The following is a 20,412-nucleotide window of genomic DNA, read 5'->3' as shown; positions in this document are numbered from 1 at the left end:
GGCACTGTGCTGAGTGACTGGAGCAGTAGAAGATTCTGGAACCAGATAACCCAGCTCACCCCAAGGGCTACCAGAGCATAGGACAGGAATTAGATATTACAGCATGGCTGTGATCAGTCAAAACAAAAGTCAAACCAAGCACACATTTATGCAAGGAAGAGTAGAGCTAACTCCTGGTCGGACGTCACACTCTTAACTTAGGATGTTTTATCTGGCAGCTAAATCCACGACATACACAGTGAAAGTGAAAACGGGGGACAAGAAGAATGCTGGGACAGATGCCAACGTTTTCATCATACTCTATGGAAGTAAAGACGATACAGGTATGGCCTCAAATGGTGGAAAAGGAAAGCAACACCCTGTCTGACACCTGGAAAGACAGGTCCTGGTTTCTTTTCTTTCCCCCAATACCCGTTTCTTACTCCTTTTAGTGCGACTCCGTGTTCTCGCAGTCGGTGCACTCGCCGTGGTAACTTGGAGCACAGCACCAGCTGCTGTAAATCACTGCCAAGCTTTGCGATGCTGATTTGCACCAGCTGCTGGTCTAAAGGTTTTAATTTCAATTATAGAAACAGCACAGTTGACTGGGACTACATTATTGAGCAGTGAATGCACTGGATGATTTGCTTTCCTCAGCAATGAATCAGCATGCTCCTGAAACCCAGCCCTCCTCTGCCTCTTTGAGTGGCCCAGAAGTATTTAATCAGCTGATGAGCAAATCCTCTTGGAAGCAGCTGAGCTGTGTGTGCAGTGGCTGGGATGCCTGTGAGAGTGACAGGGAACTGATGGGTAGCACTGATTTCTTTAGCTGTGAGCACAGCACGACAACATCATCCCTGTTGCACTGCCAGAGAATCATTCAAGGGAGGAATTCTGTATATTTTGGGTGTTGATACAGACTTGGGCTCAGAGGGAGGGACAAAGCTCAGATCCTGAGATGAAAAGCCAATTTTTGCATTTTAGCCCCTTCCCTCGTTCCACTGTTGACATTCCCAGAGGATTTGTTTCACATGCTGAACAATGTCCTTTTGCATCGCCACAACAGGGATAGTCAGCCTAAAGGCCTCAAAGATTAACAAGAACAAATTTGAGCGTGGGAAGGTAGATGAGTTTACAGTGGAGTCTGTGGACATTGGAGACCTGAAAAAAATCAAGATAGGCCATGACAATAAAGGTAAGATTATCTGCTCTGTAATGCAGCGTTTCTAGTGCACTGGGTGTGTTGCTGTATAAAATTACCTGCCTCCAAGACCCCAAACGTAATTTACCTTTTGGTGACAGATCCATGCTGTCACTTTGGCTGCTGCTGCTACTATCTTTGCTGCTGATTCCATTCCCAGGTGGCATTAGGAGCTCAGTGGTGCCAACTTGTAGGTAGCTTTGCATCCTCTCCCTCTGCAACAGTCTTTATAGTTCTACAGCCTCATATTTAGAGAGATTTCACAGGTACTACCAAACCCCATATTTTTTTTTTTTATTGCATGGGACCCATAGGCTTGTTTCACTTCTTTATTAAGTTTTTGGTGGTATTTTGATCATCAAGTCTTGGCTGCTTTTTAGACAGAATTCTGTGTATATGCTACAAACAAGGGAGACAGTGGAGCTACACATGGATCTCTTCCCCTGTGGGTCATTAAATGACAGGTTTATTGATAACTGCTCTCATTATTACAGAGGCCAGTTGATAAAAGTGATGCAGTAATTAGCATTTCCACGTGCACATCTTTAGCCTGACAGTTACAGAAATGCAAAGCATTTCAACTCAGCCCTGGGCAATTTCATCCAATGGTCTTTACGCCATGTATTCTACATTCCCTTTGGCAAAAGACAGAAAGATTTATCTCTCGGAGGTCTGGCGTGCAGTGATTCATTTGCTGTTGTCTGCAAAGGCTTGGTGGGTTATTCACTGTTATCTTTGCACCACAGGTAATTCAACTGGCTGGTTTCTGGAATGGGTGGAGATTGATGCCCCATCCCTGGGACAGTGCCTCAAGTTTCCCTGTGGCCGCTGGCTGGATAAATCCGAGGATGATGGAGCCATTGAGAGAATTATCTTCCCTGCAGAACTGCAGACAATAGAGTACATCCCATGTGAGCAGAATGCCATTTCCCCAGGATACACCCATCATTACAGAAGATAAAATCTCAGTATCTCATGCAGTTTTATAGGTTTCACCTCTCCCTTGAACTGGCTTTGGGAAATTTAAAAGTAGATCTCATGTCAGCTATTAAAATTACTACAAGAAGGTTCCACTGGCTCTAGATTAACATTTACTGTGTTTGCCAAATCAGAGAATCATTAGAAGTCATGTGGATGATTGTCTTTTTCTTCCTATTTCCCTATCCCCTCCAAGTCCTCTGCTCATTCCAAGCTGTCTTTCTTGTCTCCAGTTTCTCTTTGATCTTGCTCCATTCTAATATTGCCATTTCTGGTGCCAAAGCAGACACTCTGGTCTTGCTTCCAAGTCTTAGTTCTTCCAGTGCCTTTGGCATTGCACACCCCTCCCTTGCTGAAAGACCCTCTTCCAGAGCTTCTTTAGTGTGGTGCTTTTCTAGAAGTGTTGCACCAGTCTGCCTTTTTTAGTGTTCTCCAATTTTTCCTTACTTTTCACTCCCCTCCAAATTAATGTTTTGGGTAAACAGTACCCCTACTCAGCTGCTTCTGACTATGAGCTCAAGCCTGCTATGGCAACTCAAACTCTTTAGTTCTGGAAACTTCTTTTCCTGCTTGCAGAATACTGAGCACCAGATACCATGGTTTTCTTGAAATAAATGAAATATTTTGCTTACTTTTTAGCCCTCTCCCTTCTCGTTGCTCCCCTTTCTTAAGCATCTTTGACAGTGTGCAGAGTACAGCCCTGGGACTGTATTTGACTTGTCCTTCTCTGATCTGCTTCATTTCAAGTGGGTGATGCATTTTGCTCACCATCAGGGTACTGTCAGAACTGCCTTTTCCCTACATTGGGTTGGATGCCACAATGATGAGGGATGAAGCCTGACACCTGGGAGTTGATTTCCTGACAGGTTCTTCCCTGGTCATTCATAAAAAGAGCTAAAATATTTCACACCGAGGCTGCTTCCCCTCTCATCCCCAGTGTATGCACTGAAGTTACCAAAAGCTTTATTGCCTGCACTTCTTTATTTAGATATCAAAATTTAGAGCTGCCCAAACTCCCTCTCTCTGCCTCAGTTTCCTTTCACAAGTAGTTGTAGGGATAACCACAAGGAAGGCCATCAGCTGTTTTGCCTCCTTTTTTTTTTATTAAGACAGAGGTTCATGTTGAAGGTCCCTCCCATGCTCAGATCCCTGTACCCTGCAGCCTGTAAGCTGAAATAATTTCTTCTCTGAGGATCTGCCATTGTCATGTCACCTATTCTTTGATCAAGGTATTTTTATTTCTCATGTCTAACCTTCTTTATCCAAACTCTCTGGAGCAGAAGAAAGGATTCTCTTTGCTCCATTCTGCACCTTTGTCAGCCCAATGGAAGAAAAAGTAAATTCACAGAATTGAAAGGGACCTCAAAGATCATCCAGTGCCAACCCCAGCCACAGACAGGGACACCTTCCACTGCCCCAGGCTGATCCAAGCCCCATCCAGCCTGGCCTTGGGCACTGCCAGGGATCCAGGGACAGCCACTGCTGCTCTGGGCACCCTGGGCCAGGGCCTGCCCTCCCACCAAGACAGCAATTCCTCATTCCCAAGATCCCATCTGTGCCTGCCCTCTGGCCCTGGGAAGCCATTCCCTGGCTGCTGTCCCTCCATGCCTTGTGCCCAGTGCCTGTGCAGCTCTCCTGGATCCCCTGGAGGCCCTGGCAGGGGCTCTGAGGTGTCCCTGGAGCCTTCTCTTGTGCAGGGGAACAGCCCCAGCTGGGCCAGGCTGGCTCCAGAGCTCAAGCTCTTGGAGCATCTCCTTGCCCTTCTCTGCACTGGCTCCAGCAGCTCTGTGTCCTCTTTAAGCTGAGCACCCCAGAGCTGGAGGCAGTATTCCATGTCTTTTTATCTGAAGAAATAAATTGATTAATAGATGCAGTGATACCTTCTATAGGAGTGACTATAACCCAGAGACTCAATACATGCATCTCCTCTGTTTTTCCCACATTATCCCAATCAATATATATTTTGATGCAGATGTTCACCATATAATTTATTAGTACTGAATATTTTAATGAAGTAGGAGCTTCTGGCATCCTGTGCCTTTGAGCAAACAGTTCGTGTTATCCTGATTTTTGTCAGCAGTCTACATCCAGCCTTTGGAAGCAGTCAGGACTCTCTGGCAAACATTTTGCACCAGGCCTGCTGTCAGCTTAGGCTTTTTCACCACTTGAACCATCCCCACTGTGCTGTTTACTCCATTCTGGTTTCCTAGCAATTAACCTGTGGGTTTCAGTTTGCCAGAGGTAACTAAACTGGCTTGATTTGTTTTATGATGACTCGTGCCAGAATTGTTTCACGATGAAAACATGTCATCCACAGTCCAATTAAAATCATCCCTGTGGGGATACAGCTTTGAAAGTGCCATGTAAATGAATTGGGCATCTGACAGCTGAAAGTTGTGCTGTTGGTGACCTTGTTAGGGCGCTGCTTTGCTGATTCAGTTCTAAGCTGATGTTAATATTCAAGCAACAAGAGCAAGTGCTACAGCCTTCAGCAGAGAGGATAATTTTTAATTCATAATGCATGGTGTGTGATTTTTGGTATGCAGGATTTTTCCCCCCTCTTCTTACATTCTGGAGAAACTATTCCAGTTTACTTGCAGCACAGCAAAGCAGATTTCACTGGGTTGGGTAGGAAGAATATTGAGTATCTTCAGGCTGACTCTCTGTAGAAGAAAACTTCTTCATCCGTGGCCTCCTGAGAGCTTTATTTAGAGAGCCTGAGCTTTTAATGAATGATTAGTGTCTTATATGGATAATCAGACAGTAACAGAGGTGGTGCTGAGAGACTTTTCCCTACCCTAACAGAGATGCTGAGACTGTAACACAGTCAAGCTGCTGCAGTGTAAAGATCAAAAACTACTGAAGATGTGGCAGAGTAGGAGGGTGAGACTGACAAGCAGCTGACAAGATTGTAGTGAGGCATAGGAAAGGATGGAAGTTTTTAGGGATGCATGAGAGAGAGATGATAGGCCAGGAGCCTATCATGGCCATGGCAGAATCCTGGTGTTGAAGGCTGTGCCTATGGGTAGTGGGATTGAGGGAAAGCCTCTTCCTGAGGCAGGAGAGGTCCCTGCAGAGCTGTTCAGCTGTTCAGCCCAAGTCTTACCTGGTGTTTTGATTTCAGAAAGGATTTAAAGGAGCTTGGGACAGGACACAGTTTGGGACAGGACACTGTTTGGCACATCTGATGTCACTTGTGCTCATGACAGTGGAGTGTCTGAATTGCCATCATGGTTATTTGGTCATTCAGAGGTTGGATGTGAGGAGTGATTCAGCTAATCCCAAGGAAAGGGCCTTCATTCCTTGATTAAGTGATTCTCCACTTTATTGATTTTATTGCTTACATCTGGAGGTACACTTGTCTGATGAGCAGGCATCTGAACCCATGTTTCTTACTCTGTGAGCTGACCACCATCTCACCTTGAAAACAGGATATATTCAGCAAGTCCATAGCAGAGCCAGGAACAGAGCCCCTGTTCCCATATTCCTGGGTCAGCCTTATTCCTGAGCAAGTCTGAGTCATACTCCAGCAGGACTCAGGACTGAGAAGCTGTGAAGATAGAATAGAACAAAAGGAGGCAGGACATTCTGGGGTCATGGGACATTCTGGAGAAACCACAGGAAAAGAATAGAGGAGTATTTATGGTCTTGAACATTACTGTTCTGCATTCACCATGGCTCTGAGTTGTAATTTAACCTGTTTGCCTCAGTGTTTCAGGGGAGATGGTACCAAGTGAAAAATGGAACAGAACAGAGGAATTATTAACTTCCTTGTGATGGATTTTTGTCATGTGTTTAGTAATGGAAATATTAGGACTTTTTTATCAATAAGACTCTCTTGAATATTTTTCACTGCCTGCAGTTGTCTTAACTTCATCCATCTTCTTAAATGCTCAAAAACTTGCAAATTCATGTTTGCTTTAACTCTTTAGCTGTTGAAATAAATCTTGTTTCACTAACTTTGGATGGCAAGTATGATGAATGTCATATGATTAACCTAAAAACTCATTACATCAACTCATATCAAGGTCAATTTGCCTTATAAAGAAAAGGAATTTCCTTATAAAAGGAAATTCCTTTGGATTCTCATAGGACTGACCAACTTGACAATTTAACTGACTGCAATTCTGTGATTGCTACCCTCTCCTCTTTCACTGTTGTGATTTGTACATCATTTTTTGTTTCACCATTTTTTTTCCTTAGGGCCATTGCTATGCTGGCTCCTAACTCCTTTTGGCTTGTTTCTGTTTTCTGTCATTTCCTAAACCAGTTGTTCCTTACGAAATCACAGTGTACACCAGTGATATTTTTGGAGCTGGCACGGATGCAGATGTCTTCATTGTTCTTTATGGAAGTGATGGGATTTGCACTCAGCAAAAATCCCTGTGCCTCAACAAGAGAGAGCAAAGGATGTATTTTGAGAGGAATTCAGTGAATCAGTTCATCGTGGAGGTAAGATCAAAGCATGGGGAGCATGCAGTGGTCAGGAATAGACACCCTCAGTCCTCTCTCTTCTTGTATTACATCAAATCTATCTAATCAACAGACATGTTTTAATAATGCCTGAGATGAGCCTTGGAATGATGTGGGGGAGGGGTCACAAAATGAGGAAGGTCATGTCAGCCCCTGTCCCTCCCTCCTCCTCACCTCCATTGGCATCAAGGATGAACTTCCAGGCTCGGGAAGGGCCAGAGGTCATTTCCAAAATGACAATGAGAGGGGAAATCCTGACCAGGATGTGTCACCACTGCTCTGCTCCTCACTGGTCTCACCCAGCTCAGTCACTGCTGCTCTGCTCTGGGCTGGGGCAGCCTCACCTCGAGTGCTGAGGGCACTTTTGGGTGCCACAGCATAAAAAAAAAGACATTAAACTGTTAGAGAGCATCCAAAGAAAGCCACAGGGATGGTGATGATCCTGGAGGGGAATCTGTATGAGGAGCAGCTGAGGGCACTGGGTCTGCTCAGCTGGAGAAGAGGAGACTGAGGAGAGGCTCCACCATGATTCCAACATCGTCATGAAGGGCAGACACTGATCTCTGCTCTCTCATGGGCAGACAGGACTGGAGGAAGCAGCAGGAAGGGGAGACTTAGGTTGGATATCAGGGAAAGGCTCTCCCCCAGAGGGTGCTGGCACTGCCCAGGCTCCCCATGGCCCCAAGGCTGCCAGAGCTCCAGGAGGGTTTGGTCAATACTCCCAGAGATGCCCAGGGTGGGATTGCTGGGGGTCTGTGCAGGGCCAGGAGCTGAACTCTGATCCTTATGAGTCCCTTCCACCTCAGGGTGTTCTGTGATTCTGTGATTCTCTTGCAGTTTGCAATACTTAGAAGCATAATTATTTTTCTTCTGTATTCTCAGGCAGAGAAACCATTTCTTTGCTGTAGACAATGTGATTTTTGAATACCCTGGCTAACTTTTTCAAAGATCTTACCAAGTATTTCCTGAAGTGTTTGCACTACTGTATGCAAATAGTAAACCAGTGCACATCAAAGAGTGAGCTCATTTACATCCACAGTATTAACCAGTTCCTGTTCACAGTATATTCCTATTGCTGAGAATTTGTTAGAGGCAAAAAATACAGGCAGACCTGCTCTGGCTTATCCTGTTGATGCTGCTCCATGCCCTTCCCTTCCCTTCTTCCTGGCTACAGCACCAACATTGACTTCATAGAGGATCTTATAGCTTCTGTCTGTTTTGAGTCTGGTTTGTTTTTGTAATTGAAGGGAAATTTTAAACCAATTCTTAAAATACTTGCAGCCCACATTGTTGTTATATGCCATGAATCATAAAATAAATCCCCAGTGTAATTCCTTTAAAACAAAGAATAAGACTTATTTCGGTGGAGTTTCCACACAATTTTTCATAGTAGAGGTTGTATTAATCCACAGGTATAAATCTTAAAACGAGTGTTCTGCTTAAGTCTTTATTACATAAGATTTATTTCAATTTTGGTGGAATCTGAAACATCACTACTTTTCTTAGATTAAGTGAGAGAAAATGCAGTGTGTTCTACCGATTTATAACATCATATTAACCTGTCCCCAAACTTCATTCTCACTTCACCAGTTTCTCTTTCTGCAGGAGATGGGAACAAAGCAAAATACATTTTTCTTTCACCTGCTTGTGTAGAGCCATAATTTGGAGTTCGATAGACCTTGAAAAGAATTTGGGGGGTTTCAGAAAACACAAACTGGGAATTTTCTGTTTGCTTTGTGGTTTTACCTCCCTCTATCATTTTGTATTTTGCAAAAGAGGCACAAAAGATTAGAGACTGCTCCTGGCCGTGCTTCCAAGTGATGATTTGCTGGAGATGCCTCAAGCAGGGTAAAGCCCACTTCTTCTTTAACATGGATCTTGACTGCTCAAGCATCATATTATTGCTACCTATTGATTAAAAGTCTCAGTGAAAGATGAGTATTTGGACAGGACAAAAGAGGAAAAATATTTTTTCCCCAATGCATGCTTGTGTGCATGTGTGTGAGTTTTAGAAATGAGTTTGGATGGTTTAATTATTTTGTGGTGAATCTTATGCTGTCTAAAGTCGGAGCGGGGCTGCTGGAGTCAAACCCAGTTTGTTCAGAGCGTGGATTCCTTGGGTAGTGCAGACATACTGACTTATGGAGCCTTCTAAAACTACTGCTGTCTTTGCTTCTGTATGGCTGGGGAGAGAAGGGAGCAGTCTGCAGTGAAGCAAATGGATATGCTCCATCTTCTCTCCAAGAAAATCCAACTCTGAGGCCCCGAGGACAGAAGGACAGCTCAGTGTTCCACATGCAAAGGTTTGAAGCCAGCCTTGAGCGTTTGAAGGCCAGCTACACAAAAGTTTGCATGGGAATAACCAAAAGCTAATATTAAGAGCAAATTTCAATTTTTCCTGTTCAAGCTTTTGAAAGGGAAGTGAGTTAAAAGTAATGCACTAGTAACAAATTACTCAATTAAAAAGGCGAGGTATAAAACTCCAGTACAACTTAATAAGCTAATCATCCTGTTGGCTTTCTCAGAATGGCATTGGGATTCTGTGGCAGAAGAGGAGAGATAATATAAAATGCCAGACTGTTTGTATAGTACTTTAACCTCAAAGTTATTCTTCCAGTATTAAGAAACTGCACACAAGTGTTTAAAAAAGAAAGTCATTTAAAAAGAGCAGTTTAATATGCAGCTGCATTCCAGTTTCACAGAATCACAGAATCAATTAGGCTGGAAAAGACTTCTGAGATCATCAGGTCTGGCCTGTGACTGATCCCCACCTTGTCACCAGACCAAAGCCCTGAGGGCCACATCCCCTCATTCCTTTAATACCTTTGGGGACAGCGGCTGTACCACCTCCCCAGGCAGCCCATTTCAATGTCTAATCATACTTTCTTGTGAAGAATTTCTTCCTAATGTCCAAAATAAACCTCCCCACAGCCTAGGACTGCATCCTCCTCATGTCCCTGTTCCCTGGGAGCAGAGCCAGCTGTCCCCTCCTGTCAGGAGCTGTGCAGAGCCACAAGGGCCCCCCTGAGCCTTCTTTTCTCCAGGCTCAGCCCCTTCCCAGCTCCCTCAGCCTCTCCTGGAGTTCCAGCCCCTTCCCATCTCTGTTCCCTGCCCTGGACACACTCCAGCCCTTCAGTGTCCTTGTTGAATTGAGGGATCAAGAACTGGACACAGCACTCGAGGTGCTGCCTCACCAGTGCAAAGTACAGGGAAAATTTCCAAGCAATTGCCTTCATTCCCACTTGTGCAGAGAAGCCTGGGATGAAGGATTGCTGCTGCACAACCAGATCTTTCTCATATGGTGGGTAATTTGTGCAGAGCAAGGTTCTCTCAATTTAGGAGCAGAAGTCCGGGAAAAACTGTTAGCCGAAATGCAAATCAGGGCATAACCACCGAGGAGGGCAGGGAGATGCTGCCAGGGCTGAGCCCCTCTGCTCTGGAGCCAGCCTGGCACAGCTGGGGCTGTTCCCCTGCACAAGAGAAGGCTCCAGGGACACCTCAGAGCCCCTGTCAGGGCCTCCAGGGGCTCCAGGAGAGCTGCACAGGCACTGGGCACAAGGCATGGAGGGACAGCAGCCAGGGAATGGCTTCCCAGGGCCAGAGGGCAGGCACAGATGGGATCTTGGGAATGAGGAATTGCTGGCTGGGAGGGTGGGCAGGCCCTGGCCCAGGGTGCCCAGAGCAGCTGTGGTTACTCTGTCCCTGGAATTGTCCAAGGATAGGGTTTGGATCCCCCAGTCTAATGGAAGGTGTCCCTGCCTATGGCAGGAGGAAGGAACTGGCTGATCTTTATGATCCTTTTCAACCAAACCTATTCTAGGATTTTATTTTATAATTCTACAATATATCAGCACTAACATTTTCTCCCCTGGGACTTCAAATAGCCTGGAAAAATATGAAATAAGGTAGAGAAGTGGTGTCTAAAAAGCTACCAGTTGTTCACACTGTAATATTTCCCTTTTTAAAATTTTTTGGGGGTTCTGCTTGTTTGTTTTTTTCTTGGGTTTGTTGCTGATGAAATGGCTCCTGAGGCATTAAAGAGTTTTTTTTTCCCAGCCCCACAACCGAAGAAGAAAACGGGATTCCTCGTCTCTGGTTTTAAAGGTTGTTTTTTGCTCAAATCTATGACATTATCTTCCTGACCTGCTGAGGTCTGTCCAGCAGGTTGGGTTGTGGCACAGTGGCTGCCCTCGGGATGGTGTTAGCTTTTTATACTAAAACCTATGTGTACTTTATTTACAATAATTTTCCAATACCTATCACCTATGTTAGACAGTCTGTCTCTGCTCTAAACCAATCCAAAGTGCCCCCATCACAGCAGAAGATGAAGGACAAAAAGAAGAAGAAGGACAGGATTCCAGATTCCTCCATCTTGCCTCTTGAACCCCCATTCTAAAAACCCCAAAATTCTACATTTTCACCCTGTGATAAATTCACTATCATTCTTCTCAAACCCTTGTGGCTTGTAACTCTTCACAGAAAGTTGGGAATTGTTTCCATGGGTTAAGATCAAAGGCACAGGTGTCTTTGACTGCATGCCAAGGTCTCTGAGGCCCCTGCCAGGTTCTCGAGCCATCCAGGGCAGCCAGAGGAATGCCCTGGGTTCTGACAGCTTTGGTGTTTGTTTGTTTGTTTGTTTGTTTGTCTCTCTGTAGCTGGAGGACGTTGGTGACATCATTGAAAAGATTCGCATAGGACACAATGGCGGCGGGCTGAACTCAGGGTGGCACTTGGACCGTGTGACCATCCGGAGGCTGCTGCCAAATGGGAAGGTAGGCTGTGAAATCCCTGCACATCCCCAGGAGATGCCACTTCCATCTTCCAGACTGCATCTCCTGTGTACAAAGTGTGATTAGCAGTGAAAAACGGCTCCCTGAAGAGAAATGCGCGCTAAACTTGCTGGAGCCTGGGGATCTGGGGACAGCAAACACGAGTTATCATGTTTTGTTCTTCAAACATTGATGATAAGGCTTTGAAACAATTACTTTATAAGGCTTTGTGTTTTCATGTGTACTTCTGTTTTGAGGGATCACAGGGAAGGGAGTGGAAAGTGGACGTACTATTTTAAAATAAAACGTATTGTTGCCAAACACGGACAAGAAACAATTTTGTCAGTCCCTTAATCCTGGAAGAAAAAAATGCAAGGTGCCAGTACAATTAAGGCAAGTGAAATGCCTCTCGGTGCCTGAATCATGGTAAAAGTTAAGTTAGATGATAGGATTGTTTGCTGTTCATGTGAACAAGACTACCACAGTACAGTCAGATTGGACACCTTCGTCCTGCCCACGTAAGAAATTGTCCCTCAGCCCTGCTTTCAGATCCTGGCTATAGCAACAGGTTGAATCTGGCTGTGGGGAAGTTCAAAAGAAAACCACCTCTTCAGGGCCAGCTCAGAATTGGAGCAGTAGCTGCATTGGAAAACACCAGAACTCTTTCCTCTTACTCCAAAGGGATGTCAGCTTTTATCTGCCCTCAGGTCTGCCCACTCCTCAGGTGACTTCTAATGCCAAGTTCTAAAACAGCTTGTTCAGTCATGGTGAGCCCATGACTTCTCATTTTGCTTCCTCCTTCAAAATTTATAAGATATGTTTAATTCTCTTTGCTATACAATCAACTCACAGGTCTTCTTCCTTGAAACCTCCTCGCCACAGAATTGTTTCTGGAATTGTTTAAGCTGAAAAAGAGCTCCAAGACCATTGAGGCCAGCCATTCCCACAGCACTGCCAAGGCCACCACTGACCCATGTCCCCAAGAGCCACATCCACACAGCTTTTAAATCCCTCCAGGGATAGGGACTTCTCTACTGCCCTGGGCAGCTGTGCTAGGGCTGGCCAAGCCTTTCTGGGAAGAAATTTTTCCCATTATCCACTCTAAATCTTCCCTGGTGCACCTTGAGGCTGTTTCCTCACCTGCTGTCCCTTGCTCCCCAGGAGCAGAGCCCGACCTCCACCTGCTTCCAGGCTTCTGTCAGGGAGTTGTGCAGAGTGAGAAGATCTCTCTTCTCCCATTTTCATCCTCCTGATCAAGCTTCTTCACAAGCCAGTACCCTCAGATTGCTCCTCTTTATCACCTTTTTGACGATTTGACATGATCAGCCTCTCAGTGAATTGCCTAACCCTTGCCTAGTCTCCTTAGGTTAATGAACAGGTATACAGGTATTTTTGTTGGTCACAAGCTTGAGAGGATGAAGAGGGGGGTGCCCAAATGTGTGGTAACCAAGGGAAAAGAGATTTCCTGGGCTGCCTCTTTCTACACTGGCCTTAAACTGAGCACTTTGGGAAGTGCCTGCGAGCTCTGTCTTGGGCGCTCCTCAGCTTGCCAAGAGAGGGTCCCGGGGTTGCACCCCCTCCTCAGTCACTGCAGCAGCTTTGAAGGGCAGGTGGGAGGGAACCTGAGGGGAGAGGAAGGGAGGAAAGCCCTGAACGACTTGGGAATGGTAAGATTTACAATTCTGCTGATCTTTTGATTATGGGATGGGAAAAAAAAGAAGAAAGCAGGGCGCTGCATGGTGCCGCTGATCAGCCGCAGGATATTATGACCTGCCACAGGATAGCAATATGCTGCCAGCTCTTCTAAAAGCTCTGCTACCTGATTAGACTGCTAAAATGTGTCTAGATGTATCTGTAGAGCTGCAAAAGAAAAATGAGGTCAGTAACTTTTCAGATTAAATTGAAAGCGCTTGGGTAGGAAACTAGGATTGTTGTGTGCTGAAAAAACCGTCTTGGCATGCCAACTATATTTGATAATTATATTTCATTTGTTACAACTTGGAGAAGGGGAAAAGCACTGACTTTTAGCACAGTATCATACCCTGCTTCTAGCTTAGATCCAGACTCAGAATCTAACAAATTCTGTTAAGGGCTGCAAGAGGATTTTACTGTTGTTAATATAAACCAGGGCACTTTACATCACTTCAATATTAATACAATCACTAACAGGGAAACCCCAATAAAAACCGTGTCAATGGCATGGTGATTATCAATAATGAGACAATTAACTCTTGCAGTAAGTGTGCATTATGCCCCACTGTGCTGTCACTCCAGTCCCTAGATTTCTTGTTACCAAATAAACAGTGCTTGCATCAATGGCCCATACAGCCAGCCGTATGGATGTTCAGGAGCTGTTGAAAGCTTCAGTGAGAAATGTGACTGAAGTGGGATCTCTATGGGGAGGGGAGAGTTTCAGCACTGAAGCATCGTTCTGGAAAGCCCTCTCTTCCCAGCCTGCAGGTGTGGAGATAAGCACTGTTCATCAGCTCAGCGTACAGTGAGATAATACAGGTTAAGTGGTCAGACAGCCAGTGCAGAAATGAGGAGGCAGGAACTATTAGGTGCTGTATTCTGCTTGTGTAGCACAAATAACACTTGAAAGTAAAAGATGTGAAATCACCCGAAGTGCTGCTGAGTTTCTTTGACACCATTTTGTATGCCATGCTCCAAACCTCCTCCTGGAGTTAAACATCTCTGTCTGGGGTTAAACAGCAGCGCTGCGGGGAGCAGCAGAGGGGAGGAGAAATGGTCTTTCATTAGCAGCAGAAGATTTGGGCTGTACTCAAAGTGTGATTCTGCTGCAGTCACACAAGCCCCTTGGAGGGGCTCTGCTCCCACAGACCAGCTTCCCTGGGATCTTTGGGTGGTGACACTGTGACCTGCTCATTCCAGGCTGGCTGCCATCAGAGTGCTCATCTGCTCTTGGGTGCACAAGCTGTTCCTCCCCCATGATGGTGTCAGGGAGGGCAGGATCTGCAGTTCCAGGCTGTAACACACAGTCACAACAATGTTCAAGATTGCTACAGTGAGATCTATTCCCTTCCCTTACCATGTATTAATATTTAATATTTAAATAGAAAAAGTAGTGAAGAAAGGGCCCTGTATTGGCTTGGTAAGTAATCACAGCAGAGTAATTAGGATGGAAATTATTCATAAAGAGTGTCTACAAGAGAGCTGGAGAGGGATTTTGGACAAGGGATGGAGGGACAGGACAAGGGGGAATGGCTTCAGATTGACAGAGGGCAGGGTATTAGATATTAAAAGAAAATTCTTGACTGGGAGAGTGGGCAGGCCCTGGCCCAGGGTGCCCAGAGCAGCTGTGGCTGCCCCTGGATCCTTGGAAGTGTCCAAGGCTAGGCTGGACAGTGCCTGGAGCACCCTGGGATAGTGGAAGGTGTCTCTGCTCATGACATGGGCCTTGGAACCAGATGACCTTTAAGGCCCCCTCCAGCCCAAAACCCCCTCTGGGATTCTACAGCCTCCATTGGTATGTTATATATGAAAGTGATGCCAAACAGTATGCTGGAAAGAGCAGAAAGTCCCTGTGAAGGGTAAGAGATAAATTATGAGCTTGTTAATAAAGAAAGGGCCTTCTTTTCTGTGTTTATTTACTGTGAGATTAAAACTACCTTCCTTATTTTTTTTTCTTCTGTTCAGACTTGTGGCCTCTGTGTTTTGCATGGTGGCTCATGCTCCTCTCTTCATGGAGTCATAGCCTGGGGTGCCCAGCAGAAAAGCTGCCTGCATCTTACCATCTTGGAGGCCTTATGGGAGTCTGTTCCTAATGAATAGTCTGGGATTAATTTTGTTTACCAAGTGGAAAACACATGTTCTATTGTTTTTGTCTGTTTGATGATATAAATCACATTTGTTTCCGCCAAAGTGAAGTCAAAACAAAAGATCAAAAATTAAATCATTATTTTTCTCCTCTTATTGCATGTATGGGAATTGCCTGGAACCCAGCTTGAGTCACTGAATTATAGGCGAAATCATGAAGTATTGAGCTCAGGGAAAGAAAAAAAAAAATTCTGCCTGAATAAGGGTTGAAGAGGAATTGCAGAGTCTCAGTAAAGCAGAGCTTCAGCAGGAATGGTGCAGTCCTGGTTAGGAATTTACAAGTTTTAATATTGGGAAGCGCAGAGATCTGCTGGATCATGCAGCCACTCTCACACACCCACTGGGAATCCTGTTTTCGGCTGCATGCTCAGTGCTTCTTCTGAGAGACCTCAGATGTCCTCTTTCTGGAGAAAATACACTTCTCTGTACTATTTTAGGTCTGCCTCTACACACTTGTGCACACATACATGAGTTTAAAATCCTTGCCTGCAGGTCAGAGCGTTTTAAAGGGGAAATGCTGATGTGTGTTCATGTTGTTTTGAAGAGATTTCCTCTGTCGTGTTTACTCCAGGGCTCGGAAACCGTCACATTTCCATGTGAAAGATGGCTTGCAAAGTCTGAAGATGATGGTGAGACTGTCAGAGAACTGGTGCCATCTGATATTTTCACTGAAAAGCTCATGAAGGATGGGACACTCAAACAGATAGAGGAAGAAGTTGAAGAGCCTTTAGAAGGTAATACAATCCTAGGAGTAGGCAGGGGTGTTTTGTCTGATTTTTTTGTAGGAAAACATTTGGATGTGTGGTTCAGTGCCGTGATGGTACAACTGTTCTCTTCTCTTTCCCTTCCTGTTCTCTGCCTCTCTCACACCTGGAGCACTTCTGTGCAACAATGTCATTATTTTCCTCTGGGGCTCTTGAGAACCTGTCACAGACACCCTTCCCCACCCGTAGTTTCCATATCTCTTCTGATGCCCAACAAAATTCTTACATCTTGTCTTCCAGGCTGTGTTAACCTCTCTTCACACGTTTGCCCAGCTTCACCTGTCCTGTGCACTCTGCCTCTTCCTTTCCTATCTGAGAGTCTAATTAATACTCCTCTTTCCTCCCAAAGTTGTTTTGTCTGCTGCCCTTCAGGTACACATGCATAACCTTTAAAACCTGGGTTCATTGCAGCCACCTTCACCTCATTAAAGTGCCTCCCAGGAGGAGAAAAAATTCTTTTTCAGCTCTGAGTTTATCTTACAAAGTAGTGAAAAATTCTCTTTCAGCTCTGAGTTTATCTTACACATTCAGTGTTTGGCATTACTGGTAGCTGAAGCAAATGAAAAAGAACTGAAATTTCACCCCTAAATCATTGCGTCTCTGTATGGCCAGCTGCTTGTACCTCTTTTTCCTCCAGAAAAAGAATCTCTTTTTCTCACCCAGACCTCATTATGTCCTTGAGAGAGGTCATGAACATCCTCATCTTGAGCAGAGCAAAAGGAATTCAGCTGCCATTTTCATTCTTGGCTCTTGCATCTGGAAACAAGATGATTCAACTGAGAAAATAAGTTCTCTCACTGTTTCTTTTCTTTCAGAGTCTGACTTGCATTTACTGTAGAACATTGTCAGGGTGGAATTAATGTGGATTGTTTTCCATTGCCAAGGGAAGTGGTGCCTTGCTGGAAGGAAGACAGGGCCTCCTTCCTGGTAGCTTATGGGAGATTTCTTTTCCTGCAAAGGCAAAGACAATTTTAAAATCCATAACTAAGTGGTAAAACACTGGCAAGGATGGCCCAGAGTAGAGGTGAATGACCCATTCCTGGAAACATTTGCCATCAGGTTGGATGAGGCTCTAATAAACCTGGTCTAGTGGAGGGTGTCACTACCTATGGCGGGTGAATTGGACGAGGTGGCCTTTAAAGGTCTCTTCCAACCCAAACAAATTGATGATTCAATGGTTCTATGATATCTAGTTGCCTTCATGACATTTTCCTTAACTTGTTAATTTCTGTTGCTTTACCTTGGATCAGTTACCATTTGTTAATTAACCTAGGTGATTCACTTTTCCTTCTGAAGGCAAAGCCTTGAAACAGGTTTTACAATCTACAGAATAGAATGTTTGGATTGTTGAAAGTTTCTTCTGGCGTGGAGCTAGGGCTAAGTTTGGGAACTTCTGCTTTAGATATGAAGTATCTGGGACAAGGATTAAATCTTCTGCATGTCTGTGAGTCCTCATACACCATGGGCAGGGACACGGTGTAAATAGCACTGATGGAAAATCAGCTCGTGGTGTTCTGAGGATCACCTTTTTTTGATAATATGCTGTGGTTTAGTCCTCAAGGTCTCTAGAACTAGCAAGCAAAGGCCAAGGAGGGATGCATTGGCTAATTAGACAATATGCATTGCTTCCTTCATTATTAAAGTAGGAACTGCCTCTCAAATATGGAGCTGTAACTCTGTAGGACATATGTGAGGAGGCAAACCAGAAAACCCAGCACTGCACATAGTCCTGGTGGATGTTCTCAGGTGATGACTCTGATCCATTTCTCAGAGAAATCAATGGAAATCTTTCATGGATGACAAAGCAGAATAGGGTCTATCTTACTGAGAAAGAAGAAAAAGACAATATAGCAATTTTCTTCAACGCTGTTAACGTACACAGAATCCTAACTAAGACTTTGTGCCTCTTGCTCATTTGCATTGCCCTGGGATTTGCAGGGAGGCATTCTCCATGGCTCATATGCCACCAGGGTAATCAAAGACTTGTACAGACCCTCAGTGTTTTTCCTGAAGAGGATGCTTTCAGTAACTGTTTGTTTTCCCCATATAATTGGGAGAAGAGTAGCAAAATAAAAATAGGAGTATTTAACAGGTTTAGTAAAGCACATTACTAAAGGCATGATGAGGTTTTATTGTCTCATCATTGAGCAAGCTAAAGAGAAAGGGTACTTAAACAGCACAGCTCCAGCCCTTCCTTAATTAAATATTCTCTCAGCAAAAGGACCCAGGAACCTGTTCTCTGTCTGTATGGGGAATTTGTAAAGATACATGCCATTAACTCCTGCAGTAATTGCACATCTGAATTCCCAGTCTTTGTTTATGGAAGATGGAGTATTAAGGATTCACAGCCCTGAATGGCTTGTTCTCAGATCTATGTCCCTCGAGCATCTGTGTGAGAAGGTGCTGAGCTCCCTCACCTCTATCGACTTCCCATCCCGTCATGGCCATAATGATTCTTTGCATTTTTAACCATGAGCTGTGTGATCAAAGCAACATGCAGGCATTGATTAGGTGGAGAAAAGGAAAGTCAGCAAATGTCAGCCCAGGGATTCTCCAGTCTTTGGACTGGAAGCCTTAAAGAAAAACCATATGGGGTTTAATACTTCTACAAGTGACGAGCAGATAACCCGGGGAACATTTTCTTAGGTAAATTCAGTGTCTAACAAGGATCTTAATATTTCATCTGACCAGAAATCATCTCTGTTTCTTTCTGCAGTTCACACGTACAAGATCAGTGTGTTCACTGGGGATATCTACGGCGCTGGGACTGATGCTAATGTCTTCCTAAATATGTACGGAGACATGGGGGACATGGGAGAGAGAAAACTCAGCAAATCCGAAACAAACTTCAACAAGTTTGAAAGAGGACAGGTACAAATGTGAAGTGTTAATGGCACTTTCCGTTTCTCAGTCTTTAATCTGTCAAGTCAATGACTGCCTTTATAGGCTGAGTTTTCCTATGAGGGATGAATTGATTGATTCCATTTACCACATTCATTACCTCTTAAAATGCTTTGTATGGATTGTCAGCCGGGTATTACAGCTGACAGGCACTGCACCAAACAGGCAGATGTTCCTATGAAGTCACTGATGGACAAATTATGAGCTCGGTCATGGAAACTGGCTTGAGCCCTGAGCTGCAGATACCCACAGTCCCTGTGCAACTGACTTGAGTGTACACAGTACAAGCTGGAATTCACCACAAAACTTGTTATATTGATGGGACTTAAAACTTCAGCTGTATCTGGGAAAGTATCACCAAAAGTGATGTTCTGTAGTCATCCCATGGGTCACTTGAATAAAATGGTGGCAAGGATTGACTTACCTGGATTGTTCGTGCAAATCTAACTGGATTAGAAAGGGAAGTATTCTTAAAAATCTCCCAGGATTTCAATATTCTAACTGGTTGTAAAAGTGGTGTTACTTGCAGCTCCCCTCCTAGCAGAAGCAGGCTTTAAAACATTTCCCTGAAGAACAGTTTTAGCCTACAGAAATGCCTCTGTAGACTTCTGCAAAGCTTTTAGCCAAATGCCATCCAGCAATATGGAATTTAAACATATGTGTCTGTAGCCTCCCTTTTTCTGCCTTTTTCCAGTAGATGATCTGTTGAGAGTTTGTTAACAGAATCCACTGCTCTTGAACACCCTGCAGGAGGACACTTTTACAATACAGGCTGTGGACCTTGGCATTTTGTACAAGATCAAGATTCGCCATGACAATAGCATGTTCAGTCCTGACTGGTTTCTGGAAAAAGTGGAGGTCCTGGATGAAACCACAGAGGAGTCGTTTGTTTTCCTGTGCGAGCGCTGGCTCTCTAAAAAGAAAGAGGACAAAAAGATAGAGAGGACACTTTATGAGCAGGTACAGCTATGGCTCATGGCAGATTCCACTGCTACTCATACAAATAAAATTATTGAATACCTGGTGGAAGTCCAAGGCAGCTCATTAGAGACTCTGAGGACTTTTGGCTTATCCAAAATGAATTTCTTGTTTTCAGACGAGAGCTGAAAATAAGGCCACTCTCAGCCCATTATCACCAGCTCTGTAATTTGCAATTTCAGCAGAAAAATCAAGGAGTGTAAGTGGAACCCTTCAGATGAGAGTTCACTACCTTGCTGATACACAGGATTTCCCTGCTGCTGTCCTTGCCATGACCAAAAAGCAGGTTATTAATGGGTCCCACTATTCAAGGTCCTCCCACCAGAGTAGTGGGTCCTTTCACTTCATCCTCACTTGGACTGTTTATTCCTTTTCAGATCCCTGTTCCACCACTGCCTGACCTAAAAGCCAGGTCTCTTTGCTACCACTTAAAGCACCAAATGTTTTTTAGTGAAGTGTCCTTTCTACTTGCACGCTCTCTATTGCTTATCAGCCTAGTGCAGCTAATTGGAATTCAAGGTACATGCTCTAA

Source organism: Serinus canaria, chromosome Z (genome assembly GCF_022539315.1).
Source record: "Serinus canaria isolate serCan28SL12 chromosome Z, serCan2020, whole genome shotgun sequence".
Taxonomy (NCBI): domain Eukaryota; kingdom Metazoa; phylum Chordata; class Aves; order Passeriformes; family Fringillidae; genus Serinus; species Serinus canaria.
This window is presented reverse-complemented; position numbering follows the sequence as displayed.